General features: G+C 59.4%; 1 pseudogene; it reads right to left on the reverse strand.

Moving 5' to 3' along the window:
* Nucleotides 1–16,432: 16,432 nt before the first annotated feature.
* LOC131495933 (pyrroline-5-carboxylate reductase 2-like) lies at nt 16,433–19,765 on the reverse strand (annotated as a pseudogene).
* Nucleotides 19,766–24,250: the final 4,485 nt, after the last annotated feature.

Consider the following 24,250-nt stretch of genomic DNA (forward strand, 5'->3'; position numbering starts at 1 on the left):
TGAGGGCCACGGGAAAACGTGGGCTCGGAGGTCACCTTCAGCCTCCATGCTGGGGGACGAGCCTGACCGGACCTGGGCTCAGAAGCAGAGGGGACTCAGGGCAGTGAAGGCTGGAGCCCAGGAGCGGCTTCACGTCGGCATCACCCTGTCCCCTCCTTTTCAGGGCCGACTCTGCTATGGGTGTCCCAGAGATGGCCCGAGGCCCGGCCCCAGGTGCCCTGGGCTGTCCCAACAATGCCGCCCTCAGCCTCCCAGACCCCAGGTCTGGGGCCCACATGGCCCCGTGGGGCCCTCCCAGGACGGCCGGGGTCCATGGGGCCGCCCTTGCCCAGGGCTCCCTCCACAGGAATGGGGACCCACGTTTCAGTTCGTCCAGCCCCTTCCCGGCAGGAGTGAGTCCTGGGCTCTCCTCGCTGTGCCACCCACGAGCTGTGTGGCCTCTTGAGTCACTAAACCTCCCTCCTGACAGCTATCTGCTAGTCAGCTGGGTGAGGCCAGTAGAGCCTTTCTGGAAGGACGCCTTTGCATTCAGACAAGGAGAGCTGATGTGGATCCGGGCTCCTAAGCCCCTTCCCATGAGCTCACAGGATACACATTGTTAATGCCCCCATCTGACAGATAAGGACAGCACACACAGGCAGGTGATGAACTTGTCCAAGGTCAGGGGCCAGGCCGGGCACCCCTCAGTGCTCTCATTAACAGTCTACGACCTTGGGCAAAGGCCTCAACTGCTCTGAGCCTCTGTGAAATGTCCACATTGTTTTCCACCCAGGGTGTGGGGAGGGCGAAGGAGAACCGTGAGGTCCCCAAAGGGAAGGGAGGCACCAGGCTCTGCAGGGGTGAGAGTGCCCACTGTGCATCCCCCAAAATGGGCAGTGGGGCACCCTTTGGCTCCTAAACACAGCTTTGCAGGGAGTGCCTCCGGTCCCCTGGGCCCCCACACTGCACTTGGGCTTCCTTTCCTGTCAGCTGCCTCTTTGTCCCCACAGGTGTCCCCAGGACACAGAGAAGGAGCCAAGTCATCAATAAATATTTGCTTAATTAATTGAAGAGAAAGGGAGGGAGGAAGAGAGGGTTATGGAGATGCATGGCTTCCAGAAGATCCTTCTTCAGGGCAAGATTTGGGGAAAGAGACTGGCTTCTGTGGGCATTTTTGTTTTTGAACGTTTTTTACTGGGTAGTCAAAAAAGAGAGTATTATTGCTGACAACTCTCCCCAAGAGAGAAAGAAAGAGAAAAGGGAGGAAGGAAGGAAGGAAGGAAGGAAGGAAGGAAGGAAGGAAGGAAAGGAAGGAAGGAAGGAAGGAAGGAAGGAAGGAAGGAAGGAAGGAAGGAAGGAAGGAAACAAGGGAAGGAAGGAAGGAAACAAGGGAAGGAAGGAAGGAAGGAAGGAAGGAAGGAAGGAAGGAGGGAGGGAGGGAGGGAGGGAGGGAGGGAGGGAAGGAAGGAAGGAAGGAAGGAAGGAAGGAAGGAAGGAAGGAAGGAAGGGAGCCGTCTGCGCTGGCCTACCGCCTAACAGTGATCGTTCTGTTTGGAGTTTCTGAGCCCTGGGCCTCTGGGTCATTAGAAGGGAGAGGGAGGGCAGCGTCTGCACTGAGGAGGTGTGGATGGGGAGGAGGGCAGGCCAGAGCGCTGTGGACAGAGACCAGCAGGCGGCAGGCGACAGCGACCATCGACCATCGGGAGCACAGCCTGGAGATGGGCCGGAACCGATGCTCGTCCTCCAGAGGACCACCTGGGTGTTTTCTCGACCCCGGGGCCGTGGTTCACCGACTGGGAGGGAGCCCATCCACCCGCCGGGATCGCTGCCTGTCCCGGGGCTCCTTCGCTGGTGACCTACCTGTCCTACCTGTGTCACCCATCCCAGGTCCTACCAGAGTTTCCGTGCTTTTGTTCTGGGCGGAGTGAGGCCCGCGACACAGAGAGCAAAAGACAGGCTCGTCAGATACGTCGTGGAAGTTGCGGGGAAGGGGGCCCCGTGGGAGCTGGCGAGGAACCAGCTCCAAGCCCTCTGGGGCCCAGCCGCCCTGCCCCCTCCAGCGGCTCCCCCTGCCCCAGCACCAGAGGAAGATGCAGGGGTGGGGAGGGAGGTCCCCGTGCAACCACGCATGCGCCCACCGTGCACCGCTGCGCGGAGGCTGGTGCGGGTCCCCATGCGGCCCTCCGGGGGGGCACAGAGGACAAGCACTTGGGGGGGGGGAGGTCCTCCCCACACACCAGTAGTCCCAGTCCAGGGCGCCGGGAGCCCTGCAGGCCCCATGTCACCCCCCAGAGATCAGCCGCTGGCCGCATTGGTGGCGTGGGAGCCCCGAGCCTGCCTGGGTCACACGGGCAGGAGGACGGTGTGGGTGGGACAGCTCAGGGACAGGAAAGCCAGCCTCCCTGGGACTCTGGTGGGCTCTGAATATGGGGACATGGGGGCCCCCACATTGACCTGATGTCCCCCACCTCCAGTCCGGTCCCTCCTCCCCCCCATCCCCTCAGGTACTTCCAGCCTCAGACAACTAAGTGACACTGTCCCAAACTGTCCCCAGGGAGAGAAAAGGGCCAAAGGGGGCTCCGCAGCTGCGGGAGGCCTCCTTCCTCCAGCCACCGCTCTTGGGCACGACCCGGGCCACCCCACCCCTGTCCCCAGACGTGCCCCCCAGATCGCGGTGCCCCCTCCGAGACAGCTTCTGGCCCAAGGAAGCCTCCAGACTCGGGGGGCCACCCCACCCCGTAGTTGTGGGGCTCTGCCTCTCTCTCATCTCATCTGGCTGAGCCACCCAGGCGCCCCAAACTTAACTTTCTTAAAGTAAAACATTGTGAACATTAGCACTGTGAAAGACTCCTCCTGTTTATTAAGCACCTACTGTATGTATATGATGGGCACTCTGTTGACATCTCGATTAACCCCAAGACGTTCCTTGCCAAAAAAAAAAGGACATAATTCCCAGTTTACAGGTGGAGACATATTGAAGAGGGTAGAAAACTCGCCGGACGACACGCAGCTCGTGGACGGCACAACGAGGAGAGCCCAGGACTCACTCCTGCCAGGAAGGGGCTGGACGAACTGAAACGTGGGTCTCCATTCCTGCAGAGGGAGCCCCGGGCAAGGGCGGCCCTGTGGACCCCGGCCATCCTGGAAGGACCCCAAGGGGCCACGTGGGCCCCAGACCCGGGGTCTGGGAGGCTGAGGGCGGCATTGTTGGGACAGCCCAGGGCACCTGGGGCCGGGCCTCGGGCCGTCTCTGGGGCACCCACAGCGGTGCCGGCCCTGAAAAGGAGGGGACAGGGTGATGCCGATGTGAAGCCACTCCTGGGCTCCAGCCTTCACCGCCCCAAGTCCCCAAATGTCCTCAACTGCAGGCCCTCGGTCAGAGCTGTCGAGGGTCTCCTCGTTCTCCCCACCCCAACGCCCCCTCCTCCCCTCAGGGACAGCAGGTCTGGCTTTGAGATGACTTCCCCGCCCAGCAGACCCCACAGAAGGCCTGGCTCTGCCCAGACCCACAGCCTGGGGGGCAGGGCCCCTCTCCGTGCATGACAAACGTGGGGGCCGACCCCCCCGTGACCAATGTCCCTGTCCACAGTGGCTTTCTTCTGTTTGATTGCCCCGTTGTTTTACGTCCCCAGCAAAACTCTTGAGCCCAAGTGGAATCCACATCCGGGAGAGGGGCTGTGTTTGCAGAGGGCTAACAGGTCTGGGAGAGTGGCCCTCTGTCTCCACTGGTCCCCGTGCTGGGTCCACACTCAGCCTGCTGTATTGAAGGCAACTCACCGTGTCTCTGACCCCGGGCCAGAAGGGCCCCCTTGAGCCGCACACGGCAGGAGGCCAGGGAATGAACCGGCTTCTCTTTCCTCCCGGCTGCAGGGGCGTCTGGCCCGACCCCCCACACTGGGGGGTGACCATCTGGGACCAACCATCCATCCCTCGTCCTGGAGGCTGTGACTGCCACCTCCCTCTGCCTTCCCTGCCCCCACAGTCCACAGGAATCCCAGACAAACTTTAATCAGAGGTACTCTATTAATTAAAACCCTCCCGAATTAACTCAAAACGGATCACAGATCTAAGTCCAAAATGCAAAGCCACAGAGGTGTCTGGCTGGTTCCATCAGTGGAGCAAATGATTCTTGATCTGGGGGTCGTGAGTAAGAGCCCCACATCGGGGGTAGAGTTTACTTTTAAAAATATATGCGGGCGCCTGGGAGGTCCAAGCATCCGACTCTTGATTTCGGCTCGGGTCATGATCTCACAGTTCATGAGTTCTAGCCCCGCGTCGGGCTCTGTGCTGACAGCTCCGAGCCTGGAGCCTGCTTCTGTTTCTGTGTCTCCCTCTCTCTCTGCCCCTAACCCACTCCCATTCTGTCTGTCTCTCTCAAAAATAAACATACGTTAAAAAAAAAAAATCAAGTCAATTAAAACACAACCACCACCAAGCAAAAACCCTCCAATGACTTCCTGCTGTACTTTTGGATGGAACTCAAATATCTTAAAGCCCAGGCTGACCTGGGCCAGGCTCACCCCCCTGCCTCTGAGCCCACGGTTCCCCACTTGCTCCCCGACAGCCAGTCACGTGGGCCTTCTTACCGTCTGCACACCTGCCATGCCGGTCCTACCCCAGGGCCTTCGCACTAGCCGTCCCCTCTGGCTGCAAGGTGCTGAGCCCTGACCTTGGCAGGGTTAGCTAATTCCTATCATCCAGAACTCAGATCAGACGTCACGTCCTCAGAAAGCCCTCTCTTGCCCATGCATAAAATCTGTGCGTCCCTTCCTGCCCCCACCCATCAAGGTCTCTCTTATCATCCAGCTTTATTTTCTTCCTGCTGCTTGGTGCTATCTGAAATCACCTTCTTTATCTGTTTGTTTAACTGCTTGTGGACCGACTCCCCATTAGAATGTAGACACCACGGCTCGGTGACTTTGTCCGGCCCATTCACGGCTGTGTCCCTGTGGGAGAACGGCTGCCAGCCCCCTGTGCTGGATAGTCGATCAATATTTGTTGATTGCATAAATGAAGTAACGAATGGCAAGATGGAGTCTTAGCTCTGTGTGAACTTGGGGAACGTCTCAGGATCTCCGTCTCTTCGTAAACTCGATTTTTCATCCAGCTCCAAAGCACTAGGAAAGAGCGAAGGGTGGGGGGCTTCTCCCTGCACAAACCCTCGTCCGCCTAAGAGGCTGCAGGTTCCCGCCAAGGATGGCCTCCCGGGGACCGGGAAGGGTCGTCAGCTCCCCAGCTGTGGCCCACCTGCCCCGGAGCCCCGGGAGCACCAGGCTCATGAGGGCAGGGCCGTTCCTCATGCAGCGAGCTCTGCTGTGGACCGGGAAGTCTCTGTACCCGCCTGGGACCCCGGTCCCAGCAAGGAGCGGGACCCCAGGTCCGCACAGGGGCCCCAGTTGGTTCTGTGCTGCGGGGCTGACCCTGAGCCTTACTGAGGAGGTGAGCCCGACTTCATTTCCTTCTCCGGAAAATAGCTCTGAGGTGTGCGGTCTCCCCAGGCCCAGGAGAGGCTCTGCCCCCACCCCCCGGGAGCCCACAGGGGCCCTCCCCCACCCCCACCCCCGCCCCGTCCCAGGGCATCTCCTAACAGGAGGACACCTTGTGCATCGAGTGGGGGTCACACTGGTGGGGACGGGGTGGGGAGAGGGAAGCCCCACAGGACAGGGAAGAATCAGAACAGCAGGAAACACCCAGACCCCAGCCCGGCACAGTGCAGAGCGCCACAGGCGGGGGCTGTGGTCACGGTCACGGGCAGGCAGGTATGGAAAGGCTCAGAGCTGCCAGAAAGGCTCTGAGGGCAAGCTTCCTTGTTCTACAGACGGGGAAACTGAGGCCTGCTGAGGTCCTTGCTAACGGAGCGGCAAGGCTGGAGTCAAATGTCTCGGTCATGGGACGCCGCCCCCCCCACGTCTCCAACCCTAGGCCCCCGGAGCCCCACGCGCCCCCCATGCTCTGTGCAGTGGGCCCACGGGGCTTTCCTGTGGGAGAACAAAACTCCAGTTAGAAAGCCTCACCCCTGCAGTTAAAACTGGAGAGACACGGCAAGTGAGGGAGGGCCGGTCCCCAGGGCTCCGTGTTCCCCGTGCAGGGCTCCAGTGTCCTGCCCTGAGCCCTAGAAGGGAAGGAGGCTGCAGGGGAGGTGGGAGGCAGGGGGAAAAGTCTCGGGCACCTGCGGGCTGGTGTGACACAGCCCCTGGGGTGGCTGAGGGAGCCTCGAGGGGGCACGGGCGGGACCAGTGAGCTGTGTGACCTTGGGCAGCCCAGGGGCCTCTCGGGACAAGAGGGATTCGACCTGCGTGTGCTCACATCCCTCCAGAGACGCCAGTTCGAGACCACGGCCGTCTCCCCTGGTCGGGAATCATCCAAGACGTGTCTCTGTTTCATTCTGAGTCCCTTTTTACACTGGAGGTTTCCGCGAGAGGCGTCCGCTCTGTGTGAGCAGCAGTTGAGTGAAACAGAAGCATCCGCTGGGGTGCGTGCATGTGCGTGTGTGTGCGTGTGTGCGTGATGGTGCAATCCCTTCCCTGCAGCACTGGGGACCGAGGGGACATGAGCAGGCTAGGGGTGGTCCCAGGAGATGTTCTGGTGTCTCCGGAGCGGGGACAGCTGTAGGGAGACTCCAGATATGGGGAGCCTGGGGACAGCAAAGGAACAGAACGGGAGACACCACAGCCCCGACCGGCGGCGGCCGGAGGTGACCCCCATGACCGCACTGGTGGGACGGATGACTGACTCTGCAAGGTGGAGGCAGCCGCTCCAGCCACGACCTTCGCCTGCCGTGAGCCTCCCCACTCCCCCGGGTTCTGGTTCCAGAGCCCAGCTCCCTCCACCCGGATCACTTGTGGCCTCTGTCGCCGGCCAGGCCTCTCCTCCACCTCGTCCTGCGAGCTCCCCGCACCCCCGCGCCCCTGCCCAGACTGCCTGCCCTTTGCTCTCTGGTCCTTCTCTTCCCCTTCTCCCTATGACGTCCCTGTTCCCCAGACTCTGCGTGTTATGGGCTGAATGCTGTCCCCCAGAATTCATGGGCGGACGCTCTAAGCCTCAGATCTCAGAACGTGACTGTACTCAGAGGTACGGCCTCTAAGGAGGTGACTGAGGCAAAACAAGGTCGCGTAGGTGCCCACAGGGGATTTTCGTTGCTGAAACCCCCCGGGCTGGGGGACTTCTCTATACAGTCCAAGGAAACGGATATTCTGATGTCCTCACTCGTATGTGCACAGAGTCCTAACTACCCGGCTCTAAGTTACGCTGAGGCTAGTGCGTCCACACCCGGGGCCTCGGCCTCTGCCCCCACGTGTTGTTCGGAGATGGGGTCCCCCGGCAGAATGGGTGCTCTCGGGCTCTAAGTTACTGCGGCTCACCACAGCCCTGGGCGACCCGGAGCCTCGTTCTCCTGGCTTGTAAAAGTGGGGATCGAGACGCCCACTTGACGGGGCGACCAATTCAGACAGGCGACCAAGACGAGGCCTGGGCTTGTGAGGCTCGGGGCGGCCGGCGTGAAGGGCCCGGGCCGGGCTGCAACCTGTACTCGGCGCTCAAGGACTGCAGCCGCTGTTCGGTCATTTCTCACAAGCCTGACCTCCTTGCAGGATCTGGCAGGTCAGTGAAGGGAGTCGCCGAGCGGGAGGCCTCGGCCCCTGCTTTCCCTCACCTGCCCACGGTCCCCACCGAGCCCCTTCTCAGCGAGTGAGGGTGTTTACTGAGCACACAGGGTGAAGCCTGTTGGGGGGGGGTGGGGGCAGCTTATGTGCACAGTGATCACACAAACTCTTTTTTTTAAAGTAGGTTTCACGTCCAGTACAGAGCCCGACACGGGGCTTGAACTCATGACCCTGAGATCAAGACCTGAGCTGCAATCAAGAGTCAGATGCATAACCGACTGAGCCACCCCGGCGCCTCTTAAATTCAGTTTTTGCAGTTTTTTTTATGCTTATTTATTTTTTGAGAGGGAGAGAGAACGAGCAAGCGTGGGGGAGGGGCAGAGAGAGAGGGAGACCCAGGATCCGAAGCAGGCTCCGGGCTCCGAGCTGTCAGCACAGAGCCCGACGCGGGGCTCGAACCCACGAACCGTGAGATCGTGACCTGAGCCGAAGTCGGACATCCCACCGACGGAGTCCCCCAGGCGCCCCTGCAGTCTCCTTTCTTAAGTGGAAATAGGCCCGCCCTCCACCCCCTGCTTAAAACCCCCGTGGGTGCTCCCACCTTCGATCGTGGGGTCCCACAGCCGTGCCACACCAGCTCTGGACGCCTGCCATGCGGAAGACGCTACCGACGTCGAGTGCTGGCGGGCAGTCCCCGCCTGGCACAGGCACCTCTTCCCTCTGGAAGGTCCCCTTATCTTTCAGGCCCAATCGCAGCGTCACCGCCTCTGCGGGCTCCTCGCAAGCACCTGCTGTCCGCTCCCGGCGCTCTTACCGCCTGTCGAGCGTTGACCGCCCGGAGGGACGGACTTACGGTCATCCTTCCACGTCTCCTTCCCCCACCAGATCAGAAGGCCCTTTGGGGAGGAAGAGACTGGGTCACATCCGCCGCTCTGGTGTCCCGCACGCCGTGGGGCTCCGGGCGTGCAGATCGAGTAAATCACTGACCTCACGTGAGTCTCCCACCGAACCGGGCGCTGCCTCCGCCTCCGCCCATGTCACCCCCCGCGGCCGGGGAAGGACAAGGTGGCTTCAAGGCCACCTTCCATCTCTGCCTTGCCTGTCCCTTGACCCCGCGGTCCCCGGGGTGTCCGACCCCTAGGGCTGCCCTGGACATCTCAGGATACTGACAGCAGCTCAGCGAGGGTCTCGGTATGCAAATACTTTGTAGCTCATTCCAGATAAGTCGTAAATAAACGCCTCCTGACGGTAACGGCCACGTCTTTTCTCCGTCTTCGGCTCCTTTCTGGCGTGACTCCTCCGACGCCCAGGCGTGTTGGCTGTGGCCACAGCTCAACTCCGTCCAACAGCATCTCTCAGACTCACAGGACGTGCCAGGAGGCGGCCCCCCCGACCACCCGAGGACTCTGAGGTTTGGGGTGGGAGACGACGACCCGCCAATTCAGACAGGCGACCAAGACAAGGCCGGGCGCGTGCGGGCGAGGCTGGGTCTGGGGTCTGGGCTCAGGGAGCATCTTGGAGAGCAGAGGGCAGTAAGAGTGGAAACGGGACTCAAGGCTGCTTTCCTCTCCACTGGCCTCCATTAAAAAAGGCAGGCGAGGGGCGCCTGGGTGGCTTGGTCGGTTGAGCGTCCGACTTTGGCTCAGGTCATGATCTCGTGGTCCGTGAGTTCGAGCCCCACGTGGGGCTCTGTGCTGACTGCTCAGGGCCTGGAGCCTGTTTCAGATTCTGTGTCTCCCTCTCTCTCTCTGCTCCTCTCCTGTTCACGCTCTGTCTCTCTCTGTCTCAAAAATAAATAAACGTTAAAAAAATTAAAAAAAAAAAAAAAGGCAGGCGATTGGGGCGCCCGGGGGGCTCTGCCGGTTCAGCATCCGACTCTCGGTGTCGGCTCAGGTCACGATCTCACGGTTCATGGGTTCGAGCCCCCGCATCGGGCTTTGTGCTGACAGCACGGAGCCTGCTTGGGATTCTCTCTCCCTCTCTCCGCCCCTCCCTTGCTCGCTTACTCTCTCTCCTTCTCTCAAAATAAGTAAACAAACTTAAGAAAAAAGAAAGGCAGGCGACCGGGGGCACTGGCTGGCTTGCTCGGTGCAGCATGACTCTTGATCTCCGGGTCGTGAGGGTGAGCCCCACGTTGAGCGTAGAGATGACTTTAAAAATAAGGGCAGGCGATCACTTGGTTTGAGAACCAGTCTGGAGCCAGTGGTGCCGGGAACAGGGGCCGTGGCTGCCCCCTCCCCCCCGCCCCCCACCAGAGCTCTGGATCTGGGACCTGCCTTCCTAGCTGTTATGTTCCCTGAGCCCCAGATTCCTTTCCGATCCCCATGAGAACAAGAGCAACTCCTGGTTATTGGAGCAGCGTCCGTCCTGTCGGACCGAGCCCAGCAGGTGAGTTCCCGGAGGACAAAGCAACTTGCCTCAGGTCACATGGCTACCAAGGGATGTGACTCTCCAGACCTCTTGGTGAGACCAAGGAGAAGCCTGGACACGGGGGGCCGCTCCACAAGGCCCTCCCTCAGCCGGGCCACCCAGGAGGCAGCGAGGGGTGAGGGCGGCCGAGAGGTCACCTGCCTGCACACCGGGGACGGTGATGCTGGGGGCAGGGGCAGAGGCTCGGAGGAGGAGGAAGATTCAAGAGCTTCCTTCTAAGGGATACTAAGCCGCTTTGTCACTGTGTCGCGGGGAATACGTGAAATCACCTGTCACAGCTGGCAGAGGCAATGAGATGGCTCCGGTGTCCCTGCAGGGTCTCCTCACGTGTCCGGCGACCTGGGCCTCAGCGGTTAGCGGCTGGTGCCCTCTAGTGGCGCAGCTGGGCAGTGGGGCACCGGCAGCCAGAGCACAACGTCCTCCCGGGCCTGTCCCCTTTGTCAGGGGCACGTATGGGAGCCACCTGCTGTCCCTGAGCGCTCTCTGGGGGACAATGGGGGACACTGGAAAGAGGAAGTGGGGTCTGAAGACTGGGATTCCGGCCCCAGCTGCTTTAAATAAGTGCCTTGGGTTCTTCATGTAAGCGAAGGGATGCCCACGCCCACCCACCCCCGCCTGCCTCGGGGACCCTGGAGAGACAGGTGACAGCTCCTTGCCAGGTCAAAAGCATTGCTGAAGAGCAAACTATTGTGCTCATGAGAAAACAGTGACAGCGCAGGTCCCGGATGCCAAGGATGGATGGAGGGCTGGTGTGGGGGAAGGGGCTGGGGCAGGGGAGCCAAGGAGGAGAAGGCATCCCCCGCAGAGGCAACGGTGTAAGTGCCGCTGGGGAGGGCGGCGGGGAAGGGCGTCAGCAGAGACAGACACGTCCGTGCAGGGTGAAGTGAGCCTCCGGGGAGAGCCAGGCCATGGGGTTGGAAATGCTCACTTCCTGTCCCTTTCTCTTAATCCAAAAGGCAGGTAGGTCCGTACTGCCCAACCCGATCTACAGACTCGATGCTCTGCCTATCAAAATTCCAGGGGCATTTTTCACCGAAATAGAACAAACCATCCTGAAATTCGTGTGGACGCACAAAAGATCCTGCACGGCCAAAGCAAAGCTGGAGGCGCCAAACTATGTTACAAAGTTACAATAACACAAACAGTATGGTGTCAGCGGGAAGACAGACACGTTGATCGAGGGAACAGAACAGAGAGCCCCCAAATAAACCCACACGCATACGGGCAGGCAATTACGACAAAGGAGGCAAGAGTATACAACCGGGGAAAGACAGTCTCTTCAATAAATGGCAGGAAAACTGGACAGCTGCATGCAACAGAATAAAACTGGACCGTTTTCTCACACCACACACAGGAACTAACTCAAAATGGATTAAAGATCTGAAGGTTAAGGCCTGAAACCATAAAACTCCCAGAAGAAAACATACGTGGTAAACTACTAGACATTGGTCTTGGTGATGATTTTTTTTTTAATTTTTTAAATGTTTATTTATTTAAAAAAAATTTTTTTTTCAACGTTTTTAATTTATTTTTGGGACAGAGAGAGACAGAGCATGAACGGGGGAGGGGCAGAGAGAGAGGGAGACACAGAATCGGAAACAGGCTCCAGGCTCCCAGCCATCAGCCCAGAGCCTGACGCGGGGCTCGAACTCACGGACCGCGAGATCGTGACCTGGCTGAAGTCGGACGCTCAACCGACTGCGCCACCCAGGCGCCCCAATGTTTATTTATTTTTGAGAGACAGAGAGCGTAGTGGAGGGGCAGAGAGAGAGGGAGACACAGAATCCGAAGCAGGCTCCAGGCTCTGAGCTGTCACCACAGAGCCCGACGCGGGGCTCGAACTCACAGACCTTGAGATCGTGACCTGAGCCGAAGTCGGACGCTTAAATGACTGAGCTACCCAGGCGCCCCCTGATGATTTTTTTAATTTGACACCAAAAGGAGAAGGAACAGAAGTGAAAATCGACAAGTAGGACCACATCGTACGAAAAAGCTTCTGCACAGCTCAGGAAGCAATCAACAAAATGAGAAGGTGGCCTACCGACTAGGGGAACACAGCATATCCGATTAGGGGGTTATAGCAGAAATAGATAAAGAACCCACACAGCTCAACAACAGTAACAATCATTTCATCAGAAAATGGGCAGAAGATCGGAAGAGGCGTTTCTCCAAAGAAGACAGACAACAGCCAACAGACACGTGAAAAGATGCTGAACATCACTCACCATCAGGAAAATGCAAATCGAGACAATGAGATACCACCTTACGCCTGTCAGAATGGCTAAAATCGTAAAGACAAGAAAACAACCGGCGTGGGCGAGGATGCGGAGAAAGGGGAACCCTCGGGCACCGTTGGTGGGAATGCAGACTGGTGCAGCCACCGCGGAAAACGGCGCGGGGGTTCCTCAAAAAATTAAAAACAGAAATACTACTCCACTTCTGGGTTTTCATCTGAAGGAAATGAAAACGCTGACTCGGAAGGGTGTCTGTCCTCCCACGTTCGCTGCAGCATTATTCACAATTGCCAAGACACGGGAACAGCCATCCATCGACAGGTGAACGGACAAAGAAAATGCAGCATAAATATGGGGGAATATTACTAGGCCATAAAAAAGAGTGGAACTTTGCCATTTGCGACAAGGACGCATCTCAAGGGCATTATCCTAAGTGAAATTCGTCAGATAGAGAAAGACAAAGACTATATGATACGATCTCTCTTACATGTGGAATCTTAAAAAACCAAAAACCAAAACCAGGATCATAGATACAGAGGATATTGGTATTTGCCAGAGGCAGTGGCTGTGGGGTAGATGAGATGGGTGAAGTGTTTTTCTTGTTTAGTTTAAATGAATTGAATAACTTGTATTTTTTTTTTGAAGTATAATTTAGGGCGCCGGGGTGGCTCAGTCGGTTGCGTATCCGACTTCAGCTCATGATCTCGCGGTTCGTGGGTTCGAGCCCCGCGTCGGGCTCTGTGCCGACAGCTGGGAGCCTGGAGCCCGCTTCAGATTCTGTGTCTCCCTCCCTCTCTGCCCCTCCCCTGCTTCTGCTGTCTCTTTCTCTCTCTCAAAAATCAATAAAAGACTTTACTGACTCAGAATGTCAGCAACTAGGAATTTGAAGTTTTTCCCATTAAAAAAAAAAAAAGGGAAGTAGGAATATTTGCTTCTATGAAACAGAAAAAACTAAAACGTCTACTTCTTGAAGCACGTTTGCCAGAGGCTTAATACCGTCAGAACCTACCCTCCAGAGTAGGCTGTGAGGAGGCCAGTCCCGACCCTGTCGGCTTTCTGGGTCTCCTTCCCAGGCCCCTGCCAGGGACCCCTGCCTCCACCCCAGCTCCTCACCAGCCGGGCCTTCCCGCCCTTCCTCCCGCGGAGGGCCCGTCGGAGGGGCGAGGACAGCTCAGGGCTCCGGAAAACGGGTCTTAGGTTTAGGCCACGGGCTTTCCTCCTCACTGGCTGCGTTCCTAACTTCTCCCAGCTCCAGTGTCCATCAGTAAAATGGGGAAATACTAATTCCACCATAATTCTCAAATTAGGGGCGCCTGGGGGCTCAGTCGGGTAAGTGTCCAACTCTGGGTTTCAGCTCAGGTCATGATCTCACGGTTTGTGGACTCGAGTCCCACGACAGGCTCTGCGCTGACAGCGGGGAGCCTGCTTGGGGATTCGGTCTGTCTCCCTCTCTCTCTGCCCCTCCCCCACTCATTCTCTCTCCCTCTCTCTCTCTCTCTCTCAAAATAATAATAATAATAATTCTCAACTTAAAGGTGAAATGAGGTCGTGCATCTCGCACATGTAACATTGCGCCTGGCGCTCGGTCGGTTCAGGCACTTCGCGTGTTTTAGGTCACACAGGAGGAGCTGTTGACCAGGAACAGCGACAGGGTGTGCCGCCTGGTAAGGGCTACCCGGGCACACAGAGGCAAGTCCACGTCCCCCACTTCTAACTGGGGAGGCCGGGTCTGCATGCTGGCTGCCACGACCTCAAGGGAAAGAGAGAAAGAAAATCAGGTGAGAAGACCGCCTCGATGCCACTTTCCGGAAGTAACTACTGGTAACAGCGGGGCCGAGATTTGTACCATTTCCCAGGAGAGCAAAACTGGGGCAGCAGAGAAGGAAGTTTGGGGGGTCTGGAGAGAAGCCAGCTGTGGAATGGGGATTGAGGCCTGCTCTGGTCCTGATGGGGGCGGGGGCAGGGGACGGGGGTGGGGAAGAGCAGGGGGCAGGGGCTGGGGTGGGGGGTGGGGGTGCTGGAGGCAGGGGGCAGAGGGCAGAGAGCAGGGGGCAGTGGGGAGGGGGGAGGGGGACAGGACAGGCAGTTATACACACGCCTTCCTTACACCCCCAGCCCTCTCCGCACCGCCTTTTCCTCTGCCTGCCACATTCTCCACGTCCCGTGTCCACACGTGTCCCTGGTCCCGGGCCACCCCAAACAAGGACGGTCTTACTGACCGGGGACCGGGGCGCCGCCAGGCCGCAAGGGCGCCGGGCAGGGGAGTCCTTGGCACGCACTTCCCGGCGAGGCTGCGCGGGCCTCCAGCACCAGCTCTTACTCCTAAAAGCCTTGCAGGGGGCACTCGGGCCCGAGCTCGAAACCTGCGCAGGCCTGACTCTCGGGGGGCCCCGTGACCCCCCCGGGAGCTCCCAGCCTCCGGTTCTGTCTGCCTGCAGCTCCGGCCCCCCCCCCCCCCAGCCCAGGGCCCCTCAGCTCTGTGGGAAGCTGGACGCAAGTGTCCTCCGGGGGGTGACGCCCTCCTCCCTCTCCCTGGAGGTCGAATCCAGCCCTGCCCTGACCGGGTCAAAGGGCCGAAGCGAAGGGCAGGCGCCCTTAGCAGGTGAGGTCCCCCTGTGCCGGGTGGGCCCCGCGCACCAGGGACGAGCCAGGGCTCGGCAGTTGCAGGTCCTGGGTAAGTGCGTGTTGGTGGATTTAGGCCCGGGAGGGGGTGGCCTGGGGGGGGGGTGAAGGAAAGATGAGGGTCACCCGTCACCTAGGCCAGTTCGCCAGCGGGCACAGCGCCCAGAGGCCGGGATCGAGTGTCAGACATGGGTGTGAGTCCTGGGCCTACTCTCCAGCCAATGACACTTGGGTGACTCACTTCACATTTTTTTAATTTAAAAAGAATTTTTCTAACATTTATTTCTGAGAGAGAGAGAAAGACAGAGTGTGAGTGGGGGAAGGGGCAAAGAGAGAGGGAGACACAGGATGTGAAACAGGCTCCAGGATCTGAGTGGTCGGCACAGAGCCCGACGCGGGGCTCGAACCTACAAACTGTGAGATCGTGACCTGAGCCCAAGTTGGACACTTTATCGACTGAGCCCCCCAGGCGCCCCAGGTTTTTAGCAGGGTTGAGCCTATCACTCTGGCCCCACAGGGACGAACCTGGCCCACAGGCTCTCGGGTCTGGAGTCGAAGCCCGGCGGTCTGACTCACGCGAGGGGCCCACCATGTTCTAGACCGCGTGCTGGACCACTCCGCAAGGTCTCACTGCACACCCGCCGGAACCTTTCGGTGAAGCGTGATCCCCTATTTACAGGATGAGACCTGCACACCGGACTCGCTAACATCTCCCGGTTGCCCAGCTGAAAGTGGGAGGACTAGTGCACTTGTCGCGATGGGCACCCGGCGACGGATGGACGTGCCAAATCCCTACGTCGTACACTTGAAACGAATACGACTGTAGGTCAACTAGATGGAATTAAAGTAAAAATAAACTACCAGCAAATTGGCAGTGGCGGGGGGGGGGGATTGGCAAAAACCAAGACTTGAACCCAGCGACGCTGATGCCAATGCCACAGGCGGCCAGCCCCTGGGGACACGCGCGAGGGACACTGGCCTGCATGGGGAAACCGCAGTTCAGTCCGGCTGTGTGGACGGCACACCCAGCCTCGGCCCCACCAGCGACCAGCGGCTCCATGAGAGCTGCCCCTGGGCCTCGGCATCTTGTGTAAGGTGAGAGAAAAATCATTCCCCCCACAGAGAGCGCTTGTCTGGACCCAGCGTTCAGCAGGTAAGAGGCCCGACAGAGCTGGCAGCTTCCACCTTTGTGTCTGGGCTCCTGCCCTCCCTTCCTGCACCCCAGCCACTAGGCTCTTCTCTGCCATGAGCTCTGGTCCATTCTAGAACAATCTCCTGACCTGCTCCCAGGGGCCGGGACGGAGCAGAGTATCTTTCCAGCTCTCAGGGTCTAGCCCACAATTTCTTGTCTTTAGACAGTGCTCCCCACAGAAGGGTGGGGGCACCCAGTAAGGTCCTGGAGTTCCCTAGAAGAAATTAATATTAAGCATAAAAAAACAAGAGAAGAGGGGCGCCTGGCTGGCCCGGCTGCTAGGACGTGCACAACTACTGACTTTGGGGTCGAGAGTTCAAGCCCCACGTGGAGGGTAGAGCTCGTGTAAAAAAAAAAAAAAAAAAGCAGGGAAATACAAAATAAAACTTTATTCAAGCAACTAAACAGCAAACCAGAGAACACTTTGTTCCATGGGACACCTAGGGCAGGCGAGTTAAATATCTGCGCACTTTTCTAATTGGAACAATTTTAAGTTGCTCGTACCTTTCCCGTCTGTAACTCAAAGCGAACAGCCCCGCTCACGTTTGTACCTCTGTGTCCTCAACCCGGCAGCAGGCCAACCCTGCCTCAGGCTCCGGCTGGAGGACGTGACCGAAGGAGCCGTCGGCTGCAGGTCTGCAGACCTTCTTGCCGAGTGGGACTCGGGACCGCCCCCACCCACCGCCGGCATCAACCCCCGGAGCAGCGTCCCACAGACGGGATGGGAAACCAGCGTGGCCCGGCCTGAAAACGTCTGAGGAGGATTCGTCACAAGGCCCTGCACACTAGGGAGCCGAACCCGGTCCTGCACAGCCCCTCGGGGATCGGAGGCCTGGTGGCCTCACTCCTTCTTGCCTCCAGGGGCCGGGTTTCTCGTCAGGAGCTTCCCGGAGTTGGAATGGGTCAGCGTGGACACCGTGGGGGACTCCAGCTTCACTCTGTCCAGGAGGGTCTTCTTGAGTGCGGCCGGGGAGATCTTCTCCTGGTCGGCCATGGACTGCAACTCCCTACGGACAGAACCCCGCGGGGGTTACGGGAGCCCGAGCTTCACGAGGCCACCCGGTGCGCACGACCCCGGGCCCCCAAGAACCCGAGCCCGCCCCAAACCACAAGCCCCCAGATCAAACACGCCCGGAAGCTTCTCAGAAGTGCTCTTTAGCTACGTGTGAGTCACCACCAGGTGTGCAGCTCCCCACGGTGCCTGCGGTCACAGGAGGAGTCGGCATGGAAAAGCCCCGGGTTTGGAGTCAACGCTTCCCCGGCCCTGCCTCCACCACGTACTGGCCGCCTGAGCTTGGGGACGTCGTCTCTGAGCCCCACCTTCCTCACCCTGATAGATCACAGCCACCCCGCCACCACGGCCACGGTGGGCATTAGCGAAGTAAGGCCTGCAAACTCTCAGCTGAATCAAGTCTAATGAACCGTGGCTCTGACCGGAGCACAGACTCTGACGCCGCTAATGGACCAGGGACGGCAGGATCTGCCCGACGGGGCTGGCCCACGGGCCACGGGGAGATTAACCCACCGTGTTCGGATATAGGAGGCCTCCACGGCGTTGATGAGCAGGGAGCGGAAGCCCCCGCTCTCTAGGAAGTGCAGGGCGTGGATGGTGGCACCCCGGGCGAGCACACGTTGTCCTTGAGCTGGCCAGGGTGCTGCTCTGACGCCAGCAGCATCTTGGCAGCGCCCTGGGGCGGGAGGGAAGGAGGGGGGGCGGGAGCGGCTGGTGGGCCTTCGGAACTTCCACCCTTCCCCACACCAGCCCCGCCCTTCCCCAGCCTTACCCCGGCTTCCCCACCGTGCCCCACCCCCAGTTCAGGGACCCACGGAACCCCCATCCCACACCCCGGTCCAGAACGTGCAGCGTGTAGATACCAACCAGCAGGGCCTGGGCCCCCAGTCGGACGGCCAGGCGCCGGGGCAGGCCCATCTTCACCCCGCCATCAGCCAGCACGTCCAGGGCCATGAATGCCTGCGGGGACACTCGCTGAGCCCCAGGGCAGCAGGCACTCGGGGCATTCCCTAGGGCCCACTCTCCGGGTGACCGGAACTGGCGACCAGAACTGGCCGCAGAGGCTGACCTCCTCCGCTAGCTGGCCACGCCCCCAGCCCCAGTCTGCCTACAGCCCGCCTGCCACCCTCCGTCCCCAGAGGGCCTCACGTAGGCAGGCCCGCTGCCGCTGAGCCCGGTGACAGCGTCGATCAGGTCCTCCTCCACCTCGGTGCAGAAGCCCACGCTGCTCATGAGCTGTTCCAGAAGCTGCCCGTCCTCCACCAGGGCGTGGGTGCCCGTGGCGTACACCGTGGCGCCCTCCCGCACCACCACGGGCGTGTTGGTCATGCAGCGAATCACCTTGGGGGCCGGCTGGAACGCCATCAGCTTCTGGGACGCGGAAGATGCCCAAGTGAGTCTCTGCGGCGCAGCTTCCACCGGCACCCCGCCCCCTCCCACAGGAGCACCCCGGGGAAGAGAGGGGGCACCTTCTCCACAGAGCTGATGGTGACACCGGCAGCACAGGAGACCACGATGTGCCTGGCCTGCACGTCCGCCCCGATCTCGTCCAGGATGAAGGGGATGATGTGCGGCTTCACGGCCAGGAACAGGACGTCACTGTGCCTCACCGTCTCCTTGTTGCTCCGGGTCAGGTTCACGCCCATCTTCTGCAGGAGGAGATGGTCCAGGCTCAGGGCGCGGGGCGGCCTCGCTGGGCCCAGGTCCTCTCCGGGAGCAAGCGAGCCCCTGCCAAACCCACTCTGCCCCTGCAGCCTGGAATTCCTGTCCCTTGGGGAGTCTGCCCCTCCCCCCAGGGGCCCGAAGTCCCCGGTTCCACTACTAGGCGGGCGAGCTAAATACCAGATACGGACCAGCTTCTCCGAGGCAGCCAGGAAACAGCTGTCTCCCATCCAGGGGTTCGCATGGAAAGAGGCGCAGGCAAAGGGAAAGGTGAACCGGGAGCGCCAGTGGGAGACAGAGGAGTTGGGTCCAGCCTTGGACCATGAATGGACACCTGTTCGCCAGGCCGCGCGGTCTCCGCGTGGTCCAGGGGCGACCCGGAGGTCACCCCTCCGCTTTGGACTCCGAACTGAAAACCGGGGCCCTCCAGTTCTGGGAGCTGCCCAGATTTAGGGTGAAGAACTAACTCAGCCAGCTTTCCCAGCGATCACTCGTGCCTCAGAATAACTCCGAAAAGGGGCTACCGTGGGCTCCGCTTTGCAAAAGAGGAAACTGAGGCTCAGCGTGGTTGAGCACCTTAGCGTCGCACTGCCAGCAGGTGAATTAGGCAGTTTGTTCGCCGCGCATCAGTGTGCCGGGCGCTTAGCACACCTCGGCCTCCATCAGTGTCGGGCCCACCCCGCGCCGTCCGCCCCCTCGCCCGCCCCTCGGCCCCGGCCTCCCCGGCCCCGCCTACCCGGAGCGAGGACACGGTGGGCAGGTCCATTTCCGGGGAGCTGGCTATGATCCTGTGGGCCGACAGGATGCCTGCGGAGAACGGGACCCGTCAGCCGGCGCCCCCGGGAGTCCCGGACTGGGCTGCGGCCCGTCCGCCCCCGCGCGCTCACCTGCGGCCGTGAAGCCCCGCGCCAGCGCACAGGCCAGCTGGCCCGCGCCGATGAAGCCCACGCTCATGACCGCGGGAAGGGGCTCGGCGCCACCCGGGAGCTGCACGACGCTGGGCCGACAGAGCCCCAGAGGCCCGCGCGCGCCCCGGAAGCCAGACCCGCGGGGCTTCCGGCGGCTTCGGGACCCCTCCCCACTGCCTCCGCGGCAGACGGCGCCGCGAGGGCGGCCAATCCGCGGCCAGAAGCTCGACGGACCAGTCCGCGGCCAGAACCTCGGACGGACCAGTCCGCGGCTGGGAGCTCGGGCCGTGTGCCCGCCCCTTGCGTCCGGGATTGGGCGGTCGGAACCTCCGGAGCGGAGGCCGGAAGTCGCGTCCCCAGCTGGCGTGTTCGTCTGGGGGCTCCTCCAGGCGTCCGGGGGTTCCGGGCGCGGGTCAGGCGGAAGTGTGGCCAGAGTTGTGCCTGGGGCGGACCGGCGCCGCCGACTGTGGGCGGGAGGCGTCACCGGGTTGCAGGGATGAATGGGGCGGGGATCGGGCCGGCTAGCGGCGGCGCGCACCCGGCTGAGCGGGGCTGCCGCTGGAAGCTCCAGCTGCCCGCTCGCTCCCGGCCCGCGGGCGTGGTGGCCGAGCAGCCGGTCCTCGGCTGGAACCTGCAGGGCTCCCAGGAACTGGTCCCGAGGCGTGGTGGATAGGCTCCTTTCCGGTGCTTGGGAGGATGGACTCCTGAAGTAGGGAGGCGGCCAGCCCCCTGCCGGTCGACCGCCGTCTGTGCTTCCTAATTCGCCCTTCCCGGTTGATCACCCAGGCACCCACCTGCGGGCAGAGCGTCCCCCGTGGGAACCGAGACTTCCCCCTGGAGCGCAGGGACCGCCCTGAGCCTGGTGTCCGACCCCAAGACCGTGGTGACCTGACCTTCACTGCCCACCTGCTCGGACCCACGACCTGTGTCCCACACTTTCTTTATATGAACCTGGACATGCTTTGAGCACTTTGGAGACGGTCTTTGAGACCCTAGTCTGCAGTCTCCGGGTGGTGGTCTCACCGAAATAAATTCCTTTCCTGTTTCCCCACCATCCGTCTCTCTCTGCCTTTGATTTTGTGCGTGGCCAGCAGCCGAATCTGGTCTGTCTGGGACCCCCAGGGCCGGGTACTCTCGCCCCCTGCGCCCTGGGTACAGGTAGGGCCCCGCCAAGTACAGGGAGGTCTATGCCTCTGCCACCCCACCACTCGGTGTATACGCCCCACACACCGGCGGTTTCCACTTCCATCCGCAGTAAAGGTGTAAGTAAGGGGCCTCGGGGACCGGGTGACAAAAAATACGGAGGAAGAACGCAGCATCCCTGAAGGGTTCGCAGGAGCGGGAGAGACCGTGGCCTCCCCAGCCCCGGTCTGCCGGCGGTTCCGCAGCCCCGCCCCTGCCCCCTCCCTGCACCCCTCCCTGGGCTGGGAGCTTCCTCTACCTGCTCCCCCTGAGCAGGCCCCACCCTCTCAGTTCTTGCACCCTTAAAGGTGCAGGCCAAATGTTCACTATTTTTATATTAAAAGTTTTTATTTGTTTTTATTTTTTTTAATGTTTACTTATTTTTGAGGTTGAGAGGGACAGAGCCTGGGCAGGGGAGGGGCAGAGGGAGAGGGAGACACAGAATCTGAAGCAGGCTTCAGGCTCTGAGCTGTCAGCACAGAGCCCAACTTGGGGCTTGAACCCAGAACGGTGAGATCATGACCTGAGTGATGTCGGATGTTTAACCAGACTGAGTGCCCCCAGGTGCCCCATAACTTTTTCTGATTAGAAAAGGAATACAGGCAGGGGTGCCTGGGGGGTTCAGGTCAATCAGACTCTTGATTTCCGCTCTGGTCATGATCTCACCACCTCTTGAGATGGAGCTCCTCGCTGGGCCTGAAACCTCAAGATTTCTCTTTCTCCTTCTGCCCCTCCCCTGCTCCGGCGCGCGCGCTCTCTCTCTCTCTCTCTCTCTCTCTCTCAAAAAAGAAAGGAATACATGCATATTGAGGAAAATACGGGAAATACAAAAACAGTAAAAGTTAAAAAGGGTCAAAATCACCTACAATCACACTTCCTAGGGATAGTTTTTTGGAAACATTGTTGGTGTATTTCCTTAACGTTTTATTTTACAGGCGTATAGACTTTTCCATCTTTGGAAATAAATGATAAACGTAACAGTCTTGAAATTTCTATACTAGATACGTAGTAAGCATTTCCCAATGCCACTGAAAAGTTATTTGAAACAAGATCTTAGTGACTACTTGGCATTCCATTATGTGGACGCGCCACACAGATGTAACCGCTGTCCCAAAGGTCAGAGTGAGGTCCATTCATTGCACAGATGCCTACCAAGCCAGGTTCTGGGGAACAGCCATTGGCAAAGCCAAGTCCCTGTCCTCACAAACTTACATCGGTTTTTAAAATTATTCACACTACTGTGAGGAAACCTTTGCCTAACTCTTTGGTTATTTCCTTAGTTACATGTGGTTAGTGGCTTTTGTTTTTTAATATTTAAAAAAATTTTTTTTATTTTAACGTTTATTTATTTTTGAGACAGAGAGAGACAGAGCATGAGCAGGGGAGGGGCAGAGAGAGAGGGAGATACAGAATCTGAAACAGGCTCCAGGCTCTGAGCTGCCAGCACAGAGCCTGACGCGGGGCTCGAACTCACAAGCTGCAAGATCATGACCTGAGCCAAAGCCGGACGCTCAACCGACTGAGCCACCCAGGCACCCCATGTTTTTTAATATTTATTTTTGAGAGAGAGACAGACAGACAGAGTATGGGCAGGGGAGGGGCAGAGAGAGGGAGACACAGAATCCCAAGCAGGCTCCAGGCTCCAGCCTCCGAGCTGTCAGCACAGAACCTGACGTGGGGCTCGAACCCACGAACCGTAAGATCATGACCTGAGCCCAAGTCGGACGCTTAACCGACTGAGCCACCCAGGCGCCGTAACATGGTAGTGGCTTTAAAGGCTCCCCGTGACGGCCACCCTCCCCTCCTCCCTCCCTCACCCCTACCTCCTCCTCCATTCAGGGGGTTTCAGCTGCTGAGGCCCCTCCCCCCTCCTCCCTCCCCACAGCGCCCGCCCCCCTTCCCTGACAAAGTGCCCCCACTTGTCCAGGTGCTTATCCCAGGGGCCCTCCTTCCTGGCCTCATGAGCAGGCTCCCATGTTCTAGGAATGGACGTGACCCACACATGACCCAGGGAGGATTCTGAACTGCTTCCCGCTAACCCTGTGGCAGAGCCCTTGCCCCCAACCCTTCCTGACTGAGGAGGTTCTCCAGGAAAGCACACTGTGCGTGCAGTTCTTCCAGCAATCCAGCAATTCGTGTTGGCTGTAGAAAGAAAAATGTAGTGTGATCAAAGGGAAAAACGATCATTGCTTTTAATCCCACCACCTAAAGAGATCCCACGTGACTCTTCGGAGTATAGCTCGACGCCTCTTTGGCTGACAAATCGGGCACGTATTACATCTGCGTCTGATTTCTTTTTTTTTTTTAGTGTTTATTTATGTTGAGAGAGAGTGGGGGTGTGAGCGGGAGAGGGGCACAGAGAGAGAGAGAGAGTCCCAGGCAGGCTCCATGCTGTCTGCGCAGACCCCGATGCAGGGCTTGACATGGGATCGTGACCCGAGCCAAAGTTAGGAATCGGATGCCACCCAGGCTCCCCACTTCAAGTCTTTGGGACTTCCTCTTCTGCCTCTATTGGTTCCCACCCTGCTGGCAGCTCCCGGCTGTGATCTGAGTCCGGCCCCCCAACACGGAGGACAGGGAGGGACAGAGGAAAGAGGCCGCTCCAGGTGGGCAGGGGGCAGGGGGCAGGTGCTGTGAACACAGGGAACTGACCTATGAGGCCTGTCTTGGGGCTGCAGGACGCTGGACCCCCGCACCTGCCCGCCACGTCCTAACAGGTCACAGAGCGGCCGCAACGGGGTTCGGTCACCCATACCCTCCAGATGGTCCCGGCGCCACATCTCTGTCTCAAGGCCGTCCTTGGGGCAGCTTCCCGGAGAGGGGTCCCGGGGCCACATTGCAAGGACAGGAGAGGAGGTGAGGCGCCTCCATTGCCCGGGTCCAGCTCACAGGTCAACTGGCAGTCACGTCCTCTCATTGACCTTCCCAAGTAGCCTCATCTCTGTGCCTCCAGCCAGAGAAAGTTCTCTGCTTTGAAGGACTCATGTGATAAGATCAGATATACTTGGGTCATCCAAGATCACCTCCTCATTGTGAGGTCTGTAACCTTAATCCCATCTTCAAAATCCCATTTGACATGTAACCTAACGGGCTCCAAGGACTGGGGGGGTTGGATGTACTCGGGGAGAATATTCTGTCTCCCGCACTGTCTCCCTGCGCTGATGAACACGTCCTTACATTTTGAAACAGAGTCAATCTCCTGGATTTGTTTTTTAGCTCACATCGGATGATGCGAACAGACTCGTCCCTGCCCCTGATGGAGTGTGACTGGCTGGGGGTCCACAGGTCATTTAGAGCCACGGAGAGGTCACGGAGTAGCTGGTAGGATTCTTTAGAAGGGTATGATATCCTTCCTGTAGAGAAAACAGCTGTGCCTGGTGCCCACAGCATCCCACGCGGAAGGCTGTCTTCTGGAGGTGACCTAGCCA

Source organism: Neofelis nebulosa, chromosome 15, assembly GCF_028018385.1.
Source record: "Neofelis nebulosa isolate mNeoNeb1 chromosome 15, mNeoNeb1.pri, whole genome shotgun sequence".
NCBI lineage: Eukaryota > Metazoa > Chordata > Mammalia > Carnivora > Felidae > Neofelis > Neofelis nebulosa.